This window comes from Lycium barbarum, chromosome 3 (genome assembly GCF_019175385.1).
Source record: "Lycium barbarum isolate Lr01 chromosome 3, ASM1917538v2, whole genome shotgun sequence".
NCBI classification, from domain to species: domain Eukaryota; kingdom Viridiplantae; phylum Streptophyta; class Magnoliopsida; order Solanales; family Solanaceae; genus Lycium; species Lycium barbarum.
This window is the reverse complement of record NC_083339.1, coordinates 72,545,332-72,561,660: the sequence shown is the minus strand read 5'-3', so window position 1 is coordinate 72,561,660 and position 16,329 is coordinate 72,545,332.

The window sequence follows — 16,329 nt, the reverse complement described above, 5'->3', positions numbered from 1 at the left end:
TGTGTTGGTGATCCCTCCAGAACATTTACAGTGAATGATATTCAGGCGATGGAGGAATTGTCTTAAGAAGAGACTCCCCCGAAGTGTTTGTAAGACCGATAAGGCTAATTCAACATTCGAGGACGAATGTTCTAAAGGGGGGAGGATGTTATATCTCGCGTTTTCGCACGTTTGGAAAATTGGAAGTAATCTTGACTTGTAAGGAATAAGGTCATAATTGATTTTACTTAACACAAGGGTTGTTTATGAAAGGATATTATTGCGGAAGTGCGGAGGAAGGCCAAGGGCAAAATTGGAATTTTGGAAATTAGTTTCGGGAATTACAAAATGTGATCCATAAGTCATTGGGGTCAAAATAAAAATGAAAAATTTAGGCCCAAGTCCACCAAAAATAATGGATATTTTCCATGTGCTAATTAATTATAAAGGGATCACTTATCCATAAGAAGCTTCAAGAAATAGAGAAGGAGAAAAACAAGAACAAGAGGAGCAAAATAAGAAGGCCATTCGGCCATGAGAACCCAAAAATCACTCCTCAAAATCTTCCCCCAAAAATTTTTGTTTGTGGTTTTCCTACTATATTAAGGGCCCTCTACAACTTGGTGCAATTATTTGGGAGTATAGAGCCCTTGCTTCATCAATTTGACACCTTGGTTAAGTGAAGAACTAAGGAGGAAAAGGTAAGAATTAATCCCTTATCATTATGTTATGAAGGTTTGTTTATGTTGTAGTATGTGGAAATGAGTAGAAATCATATAAATATGGAAGTTTGCAAAGTGGGTATGCCTATGAACATGTGGCCGTGTGTGTGTGTTAATGTATAGACAATATGAATTGAATTTATGTTGCATTCTAGTTGTGTGTAGGATGGAATTCATATTGAGAATGAAAGTGGAATAAATTTGGTTGAAGTTGGGAATGTATAGGTTGGCCGTGTGGTATTTGAAGTTGGAATGAGAATGAATTACTTTGGTTTAACATATTAGTTATGTTGTTGTGATGCTTGCAATGTAAATAAAGATAAAATGATGCAAGTTTGCATTGAAATGGAATGTAGAAGTTTATGTCGTTTTAGTATGATTTACGACATTATGGAAATGAAGTTGTTAAGATGCAAATTGTGATGATTGTTGATGAACTTGAAAGAGGGAAACATGTTATGAATAAGTATGTTAAAGATTAGAAGTTTTGAATGAATTATGACTTTGGCGGAAAGTTTTATATTTTGTATATCTCGTGAATATTTTGTAGAAATGATATGAGATGATTCTAAATGGCATTGTAATGGTCTTGATTAATGATGAATATGAAAATATTGAGCTTAGTTTGGAAGTGCGAAGTCGGAATGAAAGTTATCGTATTATGTCGGAAAGAAGGCTAGTTGTGCCATATTGTGTGTTTTGTAGTTATGGTTATTGTTGTTAGTGTTGTTGTTGGGTTGTTGTTGATTATTTTGGCCGAGTTGAATTCTCGGGGATGCTATATGTATAGGGGGAATGCTGCCCAAATTTTTGTAGAAAAGTGTTGACTTTAGATTTAAGCCTAAAGCCTTATGGTTAACATTTGGTAAATGTGACCATTTGCAGATTTTGGACGAAGCGGGAAGTGAACTTGGAAAGGCGTAAAGTGCGTAAAAGGTATGTGAAGCTACCCCGATCCTTCTTTTGGCATGCCCTAGGTATACTAGGAGCGGATTCGGGCCTCGGAAGATAATCTGCCCGTCGGAATCCGCGTTTGAAATTATCACTTTTTCGTTCAATAGGATTGACCCCTTTAAGTATACTTTATTGAAAAATTATGCAAACTTCTCCAAACTGCCTAGAAAGTTATGGAACATCCCTAAGACCTCTATAGGTGACCCCATAAGTTTGAAATACGCAAATTGAGCCAGCCGCCTTGTTTGTCCCGAGGCGGGCCCACTATTTCCGATTTTAACCTTATGGTCCTTTGTAACTTGATTTCAAACAATTTTTAAGGAAACGTCTTAACTACTTTTCCAACTACTAATGAGACTTATTCTGGATACTATATTGAGTCTCCGTAAAGGTACGATATTTTGTATTACGTTTAGCTCCACTATTCCCGCTTTACTCTCTTATTGTACTATTGCCTTATTTTCGAACAATATAAAATAAAATGTTTTAACTATCCTTTCAACTACTAAGGAAATTCGTTTACGGACTCCCTCGAGTTTGGTAAGCTATTTTGGAATATGAAAAAGATTTCAGGAGGACTATTCTTCCGTAACTCATTATGACATATGACATACACTTGCTATGATTTCGTCCGACTTCATTGATTTGATTTGTCATTCGATATGCCTCATTGAGTCTCTGGAAATCTATGATATTTTTATTGCATTTAGTCTCTCACTACTCCATTCGTGGATGCCTCAATTTTTCCCACACTGAGCCCGGGCCAGGATATGTTGTCAAGCGTATTGCACTGCATTGTTCGCCGTTCCTCGATGTCAGGGGGCAGGTATATATGTACATGGGTTTTGGAGTATGCTGTGCCATGTACACACATTCTGATATGCTATGATCTGATTTGGCCATCTGATATGATATGTTATGTTACGGGGTTATCCCCTACTCTGTTCCGTATGTATGGTGGCACCAGCGTCGGGGGGTGGCCACGATCTGTTTGTCGAGCCCTTGACGGGGGCCGGACATGATATGATGTATGTTTCTGAACACACTCCTCATGTTTTGAAAATATGCATTTGATACTTCGGATGTCACACTCACTTCTCTGTAAGCCCTGTTTCGGTTATGATCTTGTTCCGTATTGGGACCAGGTACGACATATGTTTTCAACAAATACTATTTATGCTTTATGATCAATATTTTGCTAATCTGGATATTCTATCCATTTTCTGTACCTTCTGTTCTGATTATGACTTTGTTTATTACGGTCTGTGCTTTACATACTCAGTACATATTTCGTACTGACCCCCCTTTCTTCGGGGGCTGCGTTTTCATGCCGCGCAGGTACAGAAGACAGATTTGCTGACCGCCTACCTAGGACATCTATTCTGCTATGTTTGGAGCGCTCTTTTGTCCAGAGCCTATATGTTGGTATAGTCCGTCGCTATTATATATATGTATGCTATTCAGGGGTATGACGGGGCCCTGTCCCGTCTTATGGTTTTGTTATGATCTGTAGAGGTCTGTAGACATACTTGTGTGGGTTCTATATATGTTTGGGTATGATATGATCTGTGACAGCCTCATCGGCTTCCATGTACGGTGTCGATTCATTTATGGTTATTATTAATGCCAAGCGACTTCTATATTTGAAAATATTCTGTCGTGTGCTAATTTGGGTTATTGGGTACGTTTGAGTGTCCAGCACGGACACTAGTCGCGGCCTACGGAGTTGGGTCGTGACAGAAATTGAAGTGAAACCCCCAATTTTGGGTAAGAATCTTAACATTTCAATCCTCAAATTACTCAACAATAATGGAAGAAATAAGCTTAAGAACAATGAATCCATCAAATTCAATAGTTATGCTAGTCCATTTTACCATCAATTTCCATTTAAGAAGTCTAAAACTCTTTTTGAGAAATTTATCATAAGACTCTTCTTTCCCACTATGATTCCAGTGATTCTAAGCATGGATTAATGATTTAGGAAGGTAAATGATAAAGTATAGGGTCAAAGATCATATGTCACGACCCGCCCACGGGCCGTGACAGGTACCCGGGGCTATCACCGAGCACTACTCGTTCTACTACTCATCTGCTCTTATTCATGCATCTTATGCTCATAACCGTGGTAATTATTACCATTTGAAACATATTTACTTTATATACATGAGCCTTTCGGCTATCAAAATAACATACATACATATATATACAATGAGGAACTTGTGAGATCATACTACCCACACTGCGCATCTACGAGCCTCTACTAGAGTACTATATGGACGGGACAAGACCCCGTCGCGCCCACAACATACATATACATATATACCAAAAGAATAATCAATGGAACCTCCGAAAAATGGAGTGCTCTTCAAATCAGCTAATAGCTCCTACAAATCTGGATCAAGATCACCTCCCTGTCTACCTGTGGGCATGAACACAGCGTCCAGAGAAAACGGTCGTCAGTACGAACATTGTACTGAGTATGTAAGTCATAAACAATAATGAAGCATAAATGAAATGAGGAGGCATCAAATGAGGAGCAATCTGTATCTGACTGTGAATCATGAAAGAAATAATGCATGCTGGCTTACTTTCATAACCATCATCATATCATATATGCATAAATGTATAAGCTGCCCGCCCATATCGGATCGGTGTGATAATCATTAGCCTGCGTCCAGGCCTCCCACGTTTGGGGTATCATCTCATGCCTGCCACTAGTGGTGTCTGCCCATGTCATCTGTCCATGGTGTATACGCTGCCCGCCTTAGCGGTGACTGCCCGGCCATATAGGCGCGGTGTTATATCATCATCATAATATTCTCATCATAGTGCATGCATAAAGACTCAAGGACAACTATACTTTATCAGGGTGACGTAAGGTCGTGATCCCCCGATTTCATTATGGAGCATTCATTAACATTCTGCCTCACCTTGAAGGAATTAGCATATAAGGTGAGTGTATACAATAAACGACATCATTAACTCTATAGGAACATCATATTATGAACATCTAGAATCTCTATACTTTAACTCATCCTCATCATTATTGGCTCATAACATATCTCTTATCTCATATAGCTATTCATGAAGAGGAAGGAAAGTCATACTATAGGATTCATGTCATAGAAAGAAAGGACTAGCCTCACATACCTTTGTCGTTTAACTACTCTATCGCTTGATCGTTCTCTTTCGATGCTCGCGTTTCTACCTTCAAGAGGATTCGCATTAACATTAGTTACTCGGCTATAAGAACATTTTACTATTTCTAGGGAAAAATTGGGCAACATTTCCTTTGTTTCTACTACTTTTCCCACATTCTATATCAACTCCCAAATGTTCATAACAATATTCACAATTTCGCAATAACAATCATCAATCATCTACATTTCCCACAATTTACCATATTCCTTCAATTTCTCCACAATTATAGTTATAGGTCACTATCGCGTTTTCTCATATATAATACTTATTCCATGGTCTAGATGTCATTTATAACATATTTACAATCACAACATACCAACATTCATAATTCATCCCAACTATTGTTCTACAATGACACTATTCACTCATTCATGACCCATTTCCTACCTCCTTCTACAATCCAAGTGTTTCAACTTTTCAACACCTTAAATAACATGTAAATACCATAAAACTCACCTTGGATGATGGATGAACAACCTTTGAGTGGAACTTCTCTTCTTGCACCAAAACCCTAACTCCCTTCTCTTGAGTTTTCTTGGCTTAGATGAACTTTTAATGGGTTTCATACACTTGATTTCATGGATTTGGTATAGTTGATCTTGGTTTTCCTTTGAATCCTTGTGGATGAATGATGGAGAAGGTTCTAGAGGTTTCTTGGTGTGTGGAGGAGTGAGATGAAATGAATTAAAATGAGAGAAGGGTCCTTATATAAAATCTTGAAATCAGTCCAGACCGAGATATACGGTACGATCGACGAAGCGTCGATCGGATCGACGGGGCGTCAATCCGATCATCGAAGTCGTTAAATTTCCAGTGAGCAACCTTTCATTTCTTTTCATTCTACCGTGAGGATGGTCCGTCGAACTGATAGACGGAGCGTCGATCTGTTCGTCGAATGGTCTCCGCACTAACTTGATTCTACGGCACAATCGACGATTCATCAGCCCATCCGACGGTACAAAGAACGGCCATCGAACCCCCTTTCGCAGGATGGCAGTGAAGTTTTATTTAATGAACTTTTATCCCTTGCCTATAACTTCTTTGGAATCTTAATTAGAATTATTAAGCATCCCTTCTTACTTGTAGGGACATCATGTACACCTTAACGTACGTTAGTCCATTCAGCGCTCAGCAACCCAAAGTTCCGAGGTGTAACATTCTTCCCCCCCCCCCCTTTTGGAACATTCGTCCTCGAATGTTAAGTACTCGAGAATTCTACAAAAAGTTCGCCTGAGTTTACCCTGTAATATGGCGCTACCATCCTGTCACAACAACCCATAATAATTCTGCCTCACAGGGCTACAACACAATAAAACAATAAATTGGCCACACACGACCAAAAGCACGAGAAGTAAGCATGCATACCTTATATTGTTGGCGTTTCATCTTGAACCTCTCTTGGGTGTTGGAATAAATGCGGGTACTTGAACTTCATACTCTCTTCTGCTTCCCAAGTCATTTCTTCTCGATTGTTATTTCGCCACAATACTTTGACTGAAGCTACTTCCTTATTTCGAAGTCTCCGTACTTGCCTGTCTAGTATGGCAATGGGCTCTTCTTCATATACTAGCTTTTCTGTCACCCGAACGTCATCTATTGCAAGAATTTTCGTGGGATCTCCAATACACTTGCGGAGCATTGAGACGTGAAAGACTGGATGGACCGATTCAAGCTCTAAAGGCAAGTCCAATTTATAGGCTACGTGACCCACCTTGCGAATAATTTTATAGGGTCCAATGTAGCGGGGACTCAATTTCCCTTTCATTCCAAATCTCATCACTCCTTTCATTAGCGATACCTTCAAAAATACTGTGACGACCTAGCTAGGGGCCGCGACGGGTACCCGGGGCTAACCACCGAGCACCGCTCATTCTATTTCTCATCATGCTCATTTAGCTCTTTTATCACATTTATACTCAAATTGTAGGAAAATCATATTTCATATGGAAACATAAATACTTTTATATACATATGTCTCTCGGCCATCAAAATAATATATATACATAATAACCTCTCATGAGACCATCTAACCTACACTGCGTATCTATGAGCCTCTACTGGAGTGCTAAACATAAGGACGGGACAAGACCCCGTCATGCCCAAAATACATATACACGAATATACACAAAAGAATCATCATAAGCACCTCCGAATAATGGAGTGCTCTCAATCGGCTACTAGCTTCTACGAATCAGGATCAAGCTCACCTCCCTGTCTACCTGTGGGCATGAACACATCGTCCAAAGAAAACGAATGTCACTACGAACATTGTACTGAGTATGAGAGGAAATAAACAATGAAATAAGACAATGATATAAAAGAAATATCAATATGGGACATCTGTATCTGACCGTCAAGTACAAAGGAAATAATGCATGCTGGCTTACTCATAATCATCATCATGTCATGTATGCATAAATGTATAAGTTGCCCGTCCATATAGGTACGGTGTGATAATCATAACATTAGCCTGCGTCCAGGCCTCCAGCGTCCGGGGTATCATCTTATGCCACCCACTAGTTGTGTCTGCCCAAGCCATCTGGCCATGGTGTATACGCTGCCCGCCTTAGCGGTGACTGCCCGGCCACATAGGCGCGGTGTTATATCACAATATGCTCATCATAATATACTCATCATAATATGTTTATCATAGTACATGCATAAGGCTCAAGGACAACTATACTTTATCGAGGTGACGTAAGGTCGTGATCCCCCGATTTCATTATGGAGCATTCATTGACATTCTGCCTCACCTTGAAGGAATTAGCATATAAGGTGAGTGTACGCAATAAATAACATCATTAACATCATAAGATCATCATATCATACATTTTAGAATCTCCATACTTTAACTCATCCTCATCATTATAGGACTCATAGCATACCTCTTATCTTGTGTAGCTATTCATGGACATAGACTTTTAGCTTTCCGAAATGTAGGAATTCATGAAGAGGAAAGAAAGCCGTGCTATAGGATTCATGCCATTAGAAAGAAATGACTAGCCTCACATACCTTTCTCGTTTAATTAGTCTATCGTTCGCTTGTTCTCCTTCAATGTCACGTTTCTACCTTCAAGAGAGAATTTCGTATTAACGTTAGTTAGTTGGCTATAAAAGCGAGCTACTATCTCTAGGGAAAAATTGAGCAGAATTTCCTTTGTTTATACTACTTTCCCCACATTCTATATCAACTCTCAAACGTTCATAACAACATTCTCAATATGAAAGACAACACTCATCATTCGTTTATAATATCCGTATTTCACAATTTGTCTTCAATTTATCCATAATAATGGTCATGGTTCATTGTTGCATTTTTCTCACATAGGATACTTATTCCATGTTCTAAATGTCATTCATAACATTTTTATAATCACAAATTATCAATGATCATGGCTCAATTCAAACCTTTACTCAACATTGCTACTATTCACAGTTTCATGACCCATTTCTTACATCCTTCTATAATCCAAGTGTTTCAACTCTTCCACACCCTAAATAACATGTAAATGCCATAAAACTTACCTTAGATATTGTAGGAATAAGCCTTGAGTGGTATTACTCTTCTTGCACCAAAACCCTAGTTTACTTCTCTTGAAATTTCTTAACTTGGATGAACTTTGATGAATTTCATACACTTGATTCACTTGGATTCTTGATGTTGATCTTTGATCTCCTTTGTTTTCTTGTAGATAAAGAGTGGAGAATATTCTAGAGGTTTCTAGAGAGAAATATCGTGGGAATGAAATGAACTAATGAGCTTAGGTCTCCTTTTTAATGACTTAAAATCTGATCCAAAATGAACAGTAGTTGAAGTGCACAGTGGTCGTAAACCCAGTTTACGGTCCGTATTCCAGTTTAAGGTCTGTATTCTGTGGGCGTATTAAAGGATGACAGAACCAGAAAGTCAGGCTGAGGACATGGTGATTTACGAACTCAGTTTACGGGTCGTATTTCAGTTTACGGTCCGTATTTCAAGTCATATTTAACCATTCAAGTCTGTGGCAGAAAGTCAAAGTTTTGTAAGTTGAAATACGACATGGAAGTTTACGGGCCGTACACCACTTTACGGTCCATATTTCATCGACGAGACCAAAGTGCAAATCTGCAACTTTTCACATTTTTCAGAACCTATAAATAGTCGTTGGGCTCATAACCTACCTCTTATTCCCATTGCCTTTGAAATCTTACTTAGGGTCGTCAAACGTCGTTCCCTTCTTATTAAAACATCGTATACTCGTCTTCTTCGTTAGTCTATTCATTGTACGTTCACGGGGAAATTTCAGAGGTGTAACATTCTTCCCCCCTTTTGGAACATTCGTCCTCGAATGTTGAGTCATCGGGGATTCTAGAAAAATTTCGCCAGAGTTTCCCCTGTAATATGGAACTACCATCCTGTCACAACAACCCATAATATCATTGCCTCACAGGACCACAACACAATAGCGCATAAATTGGCCACACACGACCCATAAGCATAGAAAGGAAGCATACGTACCTCATAGTGTTAGTGTCTCACCTTAAATCTCTCCTGGGGTTGGAATAAATGCGGGTACTTGGACTTCATACTCTCTTCCGCTTCCCAAGTCATTTCTTCTCGGTTGTTGTTTCGTCACAAGACTTTGAGTGAAGCTACTCCTTTATTTCGAAGTCTCCGCACTTGCCTGTCTAGAATAGCAATAGGCACTTCTTCATAGCTTAGCTTTTCTGTTACTTGCACATCATCTATCGGGATAATCTTTGTGGGATCTCCAACACACTTGCGGAGCATCGAAACATGGAAGACCGAATGGACTGATTCAAGCTCCGAAGGCAAGTCCAATTCATAGGCGACTTGACCCACCTTGCGGATAATTTTATAGGGTCCAATATATCTAGGACTTAACTTCCCTCTCTTGCCAAATCTCATCACCCCTTTCATTGGCGACACTTTAAAAAATACCCAAGTATCAACCTGGAATTCCAAGTCTCGTCGGCGATTGTCCGCATAAGACTTTTGGCGACTTTGGGATGTCAACAATCGATCTCGGATCACCTTAAATTTTTCCACCGCTTGCTGAATCAATTCGGGGCATACTAGTTGTACTTCTCCTATTTCAAACCATCCGATTGGGGATCTACATTTCCTCCCATATAAAGCTTCATATGGAGCCATTTGAATACTGGAATGATAGCTATTGTTGTATGCGAATTCGATTAGCGGAAAATGATCGTTCCAACTACCACCGAAATCCAGCACACATGCTCGTAGCATATCTTCCAAGGTTTGAATAGTACGCTCGGCTTGTCCATCGATCTGCGGATGAAATGTCGTGCTAAGCTTCACTTGAGTGCCTAGACCTTCTTAGAAGGACTTCCAAAACTTGGCTGTAAACTGTGCTCCTCTGTCTGTGATAATAGATAATGGTATACCATGGAGTCGCACAATTGCTTTGAGATACAACCTCGCATAGTCTTCTGCTGAGTACGTGGTTCTAACTGGAAGAAAATGGGCTGCTTTCGTCAACCTATCCATGATCACCCATACAGAATCATACTTGCCACGGGAACGAGGTAACCCCACAATAAAATCCATGTTGATTACTTCCCATTTCCAAGTAGGGATTTCCATTGCTTGCAATAAGCCTCCTGGCTTTTGATTTTCAATCTTTACCTGTTGGCAATTTGGACACTATGCTACAAATTCTGCTATATCTCTCTTCATGCCGTCCCACCAATATATTTGTTTAAGGTCATGATACATCTTGGTTGTATCTAGGTGAATAGAATACTGGGAAGAATGTGCTTTTTCTAGAATTCGTCGGCGCAATTCTACCACACTCGGCACACATAACCTGCCTCGGTATCTAAGAATTCCATCCATAAAAACTTCAAATGAAGACTTCTCTTTTCCATGAGATGTGTCTCTGTAATGACACAATTGAGGATCTTCATATTGTCGTTCTTTCACTTCTATATTCAAAGATGAAACTGTAGGATCGTTAATGCAAATCCCTGCACTACCCCAATCAATTACACGCACTCCAAGATTAGCTAGTTGACGGAGCTCATGAACCATCTCTTTCTTTTCCGGAGGAACTTCGCATAAACTGCCCATTGATCGGCGGCTAAGCGCATCGGCTACTACATTTGCTATTCCAGGGTGGTACAAAATATTCACATCATAATCTTTCAACAATTATAACCACCGCCTCTGCCGCAGGTTCAGCTCCTTTTGCTTGAAAATGTACTGAAGAATTTTGTGATCTGTATAGATATCGACACACACACCATACAAGTAATGTCTCCACATTTTCAGTGCATAAATAACCGCGGCCAATTCTAGATCGTGAGTCGGGTAGTTCTTTTCATGTTTCCGCAGCTACCTCGAAGCATATGCAATAACTCTACCGTGCTGCATTAAGACACATCCTAATCCAACACCGGAAGCGTCACAATACACCACATAGCCATCTGACCCTTTTGGAAGTGATAAGATCGGAGCTGAGGTCAATCTGTCTTTCAACTCCTAGAAGTTGCGTTCACAAGCATCGCTTCATTGAAATTTAGCCGACTTCTAGGTTAGCTTCATCAATGGGGCTGAAATAGATGAAAAGCCCTCTACGAATCTTCTATTAACTCGCCAAACCCAAAAAACTACGGACTTCTGTAGGTGTCGTAGGCCTTGGCCAAGTCTTCACAGCTCCAATTTTCTGAGTGTCGACTCGAATGCCATCATCTGAAAGAACATGGCCCAGAAATGTTAAAGAATTTAGCCAAAACTCGCACTTTGAAAATTTTGCATATAACTCTCGGGCTCGAAGAATGCCAAGAACGATACGTAAATGATCTGCATGTTCTGATTATGTGCGAGAGTATACCAAGATATCATCGATGAATACTATCACGAATAAATCCAAGAGCGGCCTGAATACATTATTCATCAAATTCATGAACACTGCCGAAGCATTAGTTAACCCAAACGACATCACTCGGAATTCATAATGGTCATATCTAGTTCTGAAAGACGTTTTGGGAATATCTTCTTCTCTAGCTCTCACTTGATGATAACCTGACCTCAAGTCTATTTTAGAAAACCACTTGGCACCCTGTAGCTGATCAAATAAATCATCAATCCTCGGAAGAGGATATTTGTTCTTTATCGTCACCTTGTTCAATTGCCTATAATCGATGCACATTCGTAGGGATCCGTCTTTCTATCTCACGAACAAGACTGGGGCTCCCCACGGTGATGAACTAGGTTTAATAAACCCCTTTTCAAGCAAATCTTTCAGCTGTGCCTTTAGCTCTTTAAATTCTGCCGGAGCCATTCGATACGGAGGAATAGAAATAGGCTTGGTTTCCGGCAACACATCAATAGCAAAATCAATCTCCCGCTCGGGAGGAAGGCCTGGAAGCTCTTCCGGGAACACATCCGAAAATTCATTCACTACCGGAACTGATTGGAAAGTTGGAGACTTTGCCTCGGTGTCATGAACCCAAACTAAGTGATAAATATATCCCTTGGCTATCATCTTCCTTGCCTTAAGGTAGGAAATAAACCTACCTCTTGGAGATGCTGCATTACCCTTCCATTCAAGCACGGGCTCTCCCGGAAATTGGAATCGAACTACTTTCAACCGGCAATCGACATTAGCATAACATGATGCCAACCAATTCATACCCATAATTACATCGAAATCTAACATTTCCAATTCAATTAAATCAGCTTTGGTTTGGCGATCACATATCACAATTACACAATTTTTATACACTTGTCTTGCTATCACGGGATCACCAACCGGAGTAGACACCTCAAAAGGTTTGATTAGCTCAGGTTTCACCCCAATACAACCAGCAACATATGGATTAATATAAGAGAATGTAGAACCCGGATCTATCAATGCATACACATCACGGGAAAATATAGATAATGTACCTGTAACCACATCCGGGGAGGACTCAAGATCCTGCCGCCCGGCTAAAGCATATACACGGGGCTGAGTTGCACCTGAAGTAGACGTTTCCCCTCTAACTCTACCTCGACCTGCTGACATCTGAGGAGTCTGCCCTACCAGGCGCACTGAGGAAGAACCAACTGCTGAACCTGTAGGCTGAACCCCAACTCTACCACTCATCGACGGGAAATCCCTCATCATGTGCCTAACCTGGCCACAAGCATAGCAAGCATCTGAACCCTGGCGACACTGTCTGGAATGTAATCTACCGCACTGGCTGCATCGCGGTACGGGGGGTCTCCTCTGGCTATAATCTTCCCTGAACTGGGAATCTGAGGCCCTCGAACTCTGGCCCTGTCCTGAACGGAAGGAGCGATCAAATCTCCTACCTGTGAATCGAGGAGGTGCACTTGTCACCGACTGGCCGGAGTACCTAGAATATGTCTGTCTTGATCCCCCTCTAGAATCACTGCCCACTCCCACAGATCTGGCCCTCTTGCTTTGCCTTCTGTCACTGTCACGATCACTTCTTTGTGGTTGTTGTCACCCCTCTAGATTCTGGGCATGAGCCTGTATCCGGGAAATATCCATCCCATCTTGTAGTGAAGCTGTCAAGCAATCTTTGAATAAATGTGGCCCTAAGCCACTCACGAATCTATGCACCTGGTCTCCCATGTCGGCCACCATAGTCGGGGCATACCTAGCCAATGAATTAAATTGAAGGCTATATTCCCGAGCACTCATGTTTCCTTGCCTCAAATTTAGAAATCTATCCGCTCTAGCTTGGCGGACCTCGGTTGGCAAATAGTGACGGATAAAAGCATCTACAAATTCTTGCCACACAGGTGGAGGCGCATTCTCTTGTCTTGATGTTGTCAAATTATTATACCACAATACCGCCGCATCTCGAAGCCTACAAGAGGCCAACTCCATGGATTCAGTCTCAGAGGCATGAATAATCTTTAGGGTCCTCAACATCGCATCAATAAAGCCTTGCGGATATTCATCCGGCTTCGACCCGAAGAACTCTAGAGGATTAAGTCATGAAATCACGGGCTCTAGTACTGGCTGACCGATCACTTGGGCCTGCATTTTGCCGCTGTGCCTGGGCGGCAACCAAATGTGTTAATAATTGAATGGCCTCGGTCACTTGTTGACCCGAAGCACCCGGTGGAGAAATTGGAGCTGGAGCTCCTCCTTGTTCTTCCACATTAGGCGGGGTGGAGGAAGTATTAGACAAGGCCTCATTATGCGATTCACCCTCTTCAATATTCATCGGAGGCTCTCTTTCTACCCGCCTCTTTGTCGTAGTCTTGCCCTTCTGGGCAGCTGTAGCTTTTCCCTTTGGCGGCATTTCTGGAATCACAACACACTATTAGGGAAGATAAAATCTTATACATGGCTCTATCGCACGATCTCATAGGAAGAAAGATGGTCATTTTTCCTAAATGCCTTGTAGCCTCTTGTTTATTGATGTGGCACGCATCACACCATAAACAAGACTCTACTAGACACGGCTCATAGACAATTCCTAGGACTGAACTGCTCTGATACCACTTTTGTCACAACCCAGCTAGGGGCCGCGACGGGTACCCGAGGCTAACCACCGAGCACCGCTCGTTCTATTTCTCATCATGCTCATTTAGCTCTTTTATCACATTTATACTCAAATTGTAGGAAAGTCATATTTCATATGGAAACATAAATACTTTGATATACATATGCCTCTCGGCCATCAAAATAATATATATACATAATAACCTCTCGTGAGACCATCTAACCCACACTGCGTATCTATGACCTACTGGAGTGCTAAACATAAGGACGGGACAAGACCCCGTCATTCCCAAAATACATATACACGAATATACACAAAAGAATCATCATAAGCACCTCTGAATAATGGAGTGCTCTCAATCGGCTACTAGCTTCTTGTTATAGCCCGCATTTTGTACATTCGGATATTTCAAGGAAGTCGTGGTAAGTTAAGGGCAAGATTATTTTCCAAAAGTATTTTAATGAACAAGTTGTTTATTAATATGGAAATATGGAGAAAGGCTAAGGATAAAAAGGAAAATTCACAAAGTGGTTCATGGTAATATTGTGGAAGGCTAGGGGCAAAACGGAAATTTCACAAAATATTCAAAAAGGTTCTTGAAGGGGCCATGTTGGCCGTGTGGCATATAATCATATGTCCACATTTTTATTTAATGGGGGATAATTATATATATATATGTGTGGACCAAGCTTACATAACAAGATAATTTGTCTTCTTTATTTATTTTAAGAAAGGTCAAGAAAAAGGGAGAAGGGGACATGTGTCCACCTTGTGTTGGTAGAAGCCATATATATATATATATACAATAGATGACAAAACAAGGCATAATCATCTTTTAAATCAAGAAGCTTGGAGAAGAAAAAGAAAGAAGAAGAGAAAAAGGCCATTCGACCATGACTCCAAAATTTGTGTCCATGAAAGTTGATCAAGAAAAATTATTTTCTTCTAGAATTTCAACTAATTGGAAGGTCCTCATTAACATGAAGGAGTTGTTGGAGCAAGCCAAGTATTTATTTGGGTGATTTACAAACCCTAGCTAAGTAAGAAGACAAGTGGCGAAAGGTAAGGCTCAATCTTCTTTTACATCTGTTATGGATGATTTGTGAATGTTGTAGTATGTAGAAATGGATGAAATTCATGAAATATGTATGTGTATGGTTGTGGCCGAATAGAGGTGGTGTTGTGTAGATGTGATGAATTGATTTTATTTAGTATTTTGATTGTTGTAGTTGTGGATTCCATGATGAAAATCAAGGTTTGATGAATTGATATGAAGTTGGAATCATTGTGGGATTGTTGAAGAAGTTAATGTGACATTAGTATGGTTTCTTATATTTGTATGAATGATATTGCTAATGTGTAGGTTGTAAATATAATTCATGAATTTTGAAGTGAGCCATGTGTTTGGAAGATTGTAAGTTGGGTTGTTGTGATTGAATTTGAAAGAAGGAAATGTGTTGCTATTGTTCTTGTTTAATTTGAAAGGTTTCGGGTGAAGTGGTATGTTGGCTGGAATATTTTGAATATTGTGTGAATTGTTTGAAGTATTCTTGAATCATGTTAGAATGATTTCGGATTAATACTTGAATGCGAGATCATTGGTGTTAGCTTGACTATATGTGATTAAATTGAATATAAATGAAATGTCGTTGAATTGTGTAGAAAGGATTGCTAGTGTTAGAATGCATTTGAAATAATTGTTGAAGTTGGAGCTATGATTGTCGGTATTGTTGTTGATAATTTGGCCGAGTTGAATTCTCGGATTGTTGTTGATAAATTGGCCGAGTCAGATTCTCGGGGATGGTGTATTTACAAGGGAAATGCTACCAAAATTTCGGCAGATTATGAATGAGTTCATTTGAAGAACTAAAACAAGTATATGATGATGAATCTAATGACTATGTAAACTCTTTTGAATGTAGACTAGCAAGCTTGGGTAAATAAGCATAGCTAATAGGACGTGGGACAGGTATGTAAG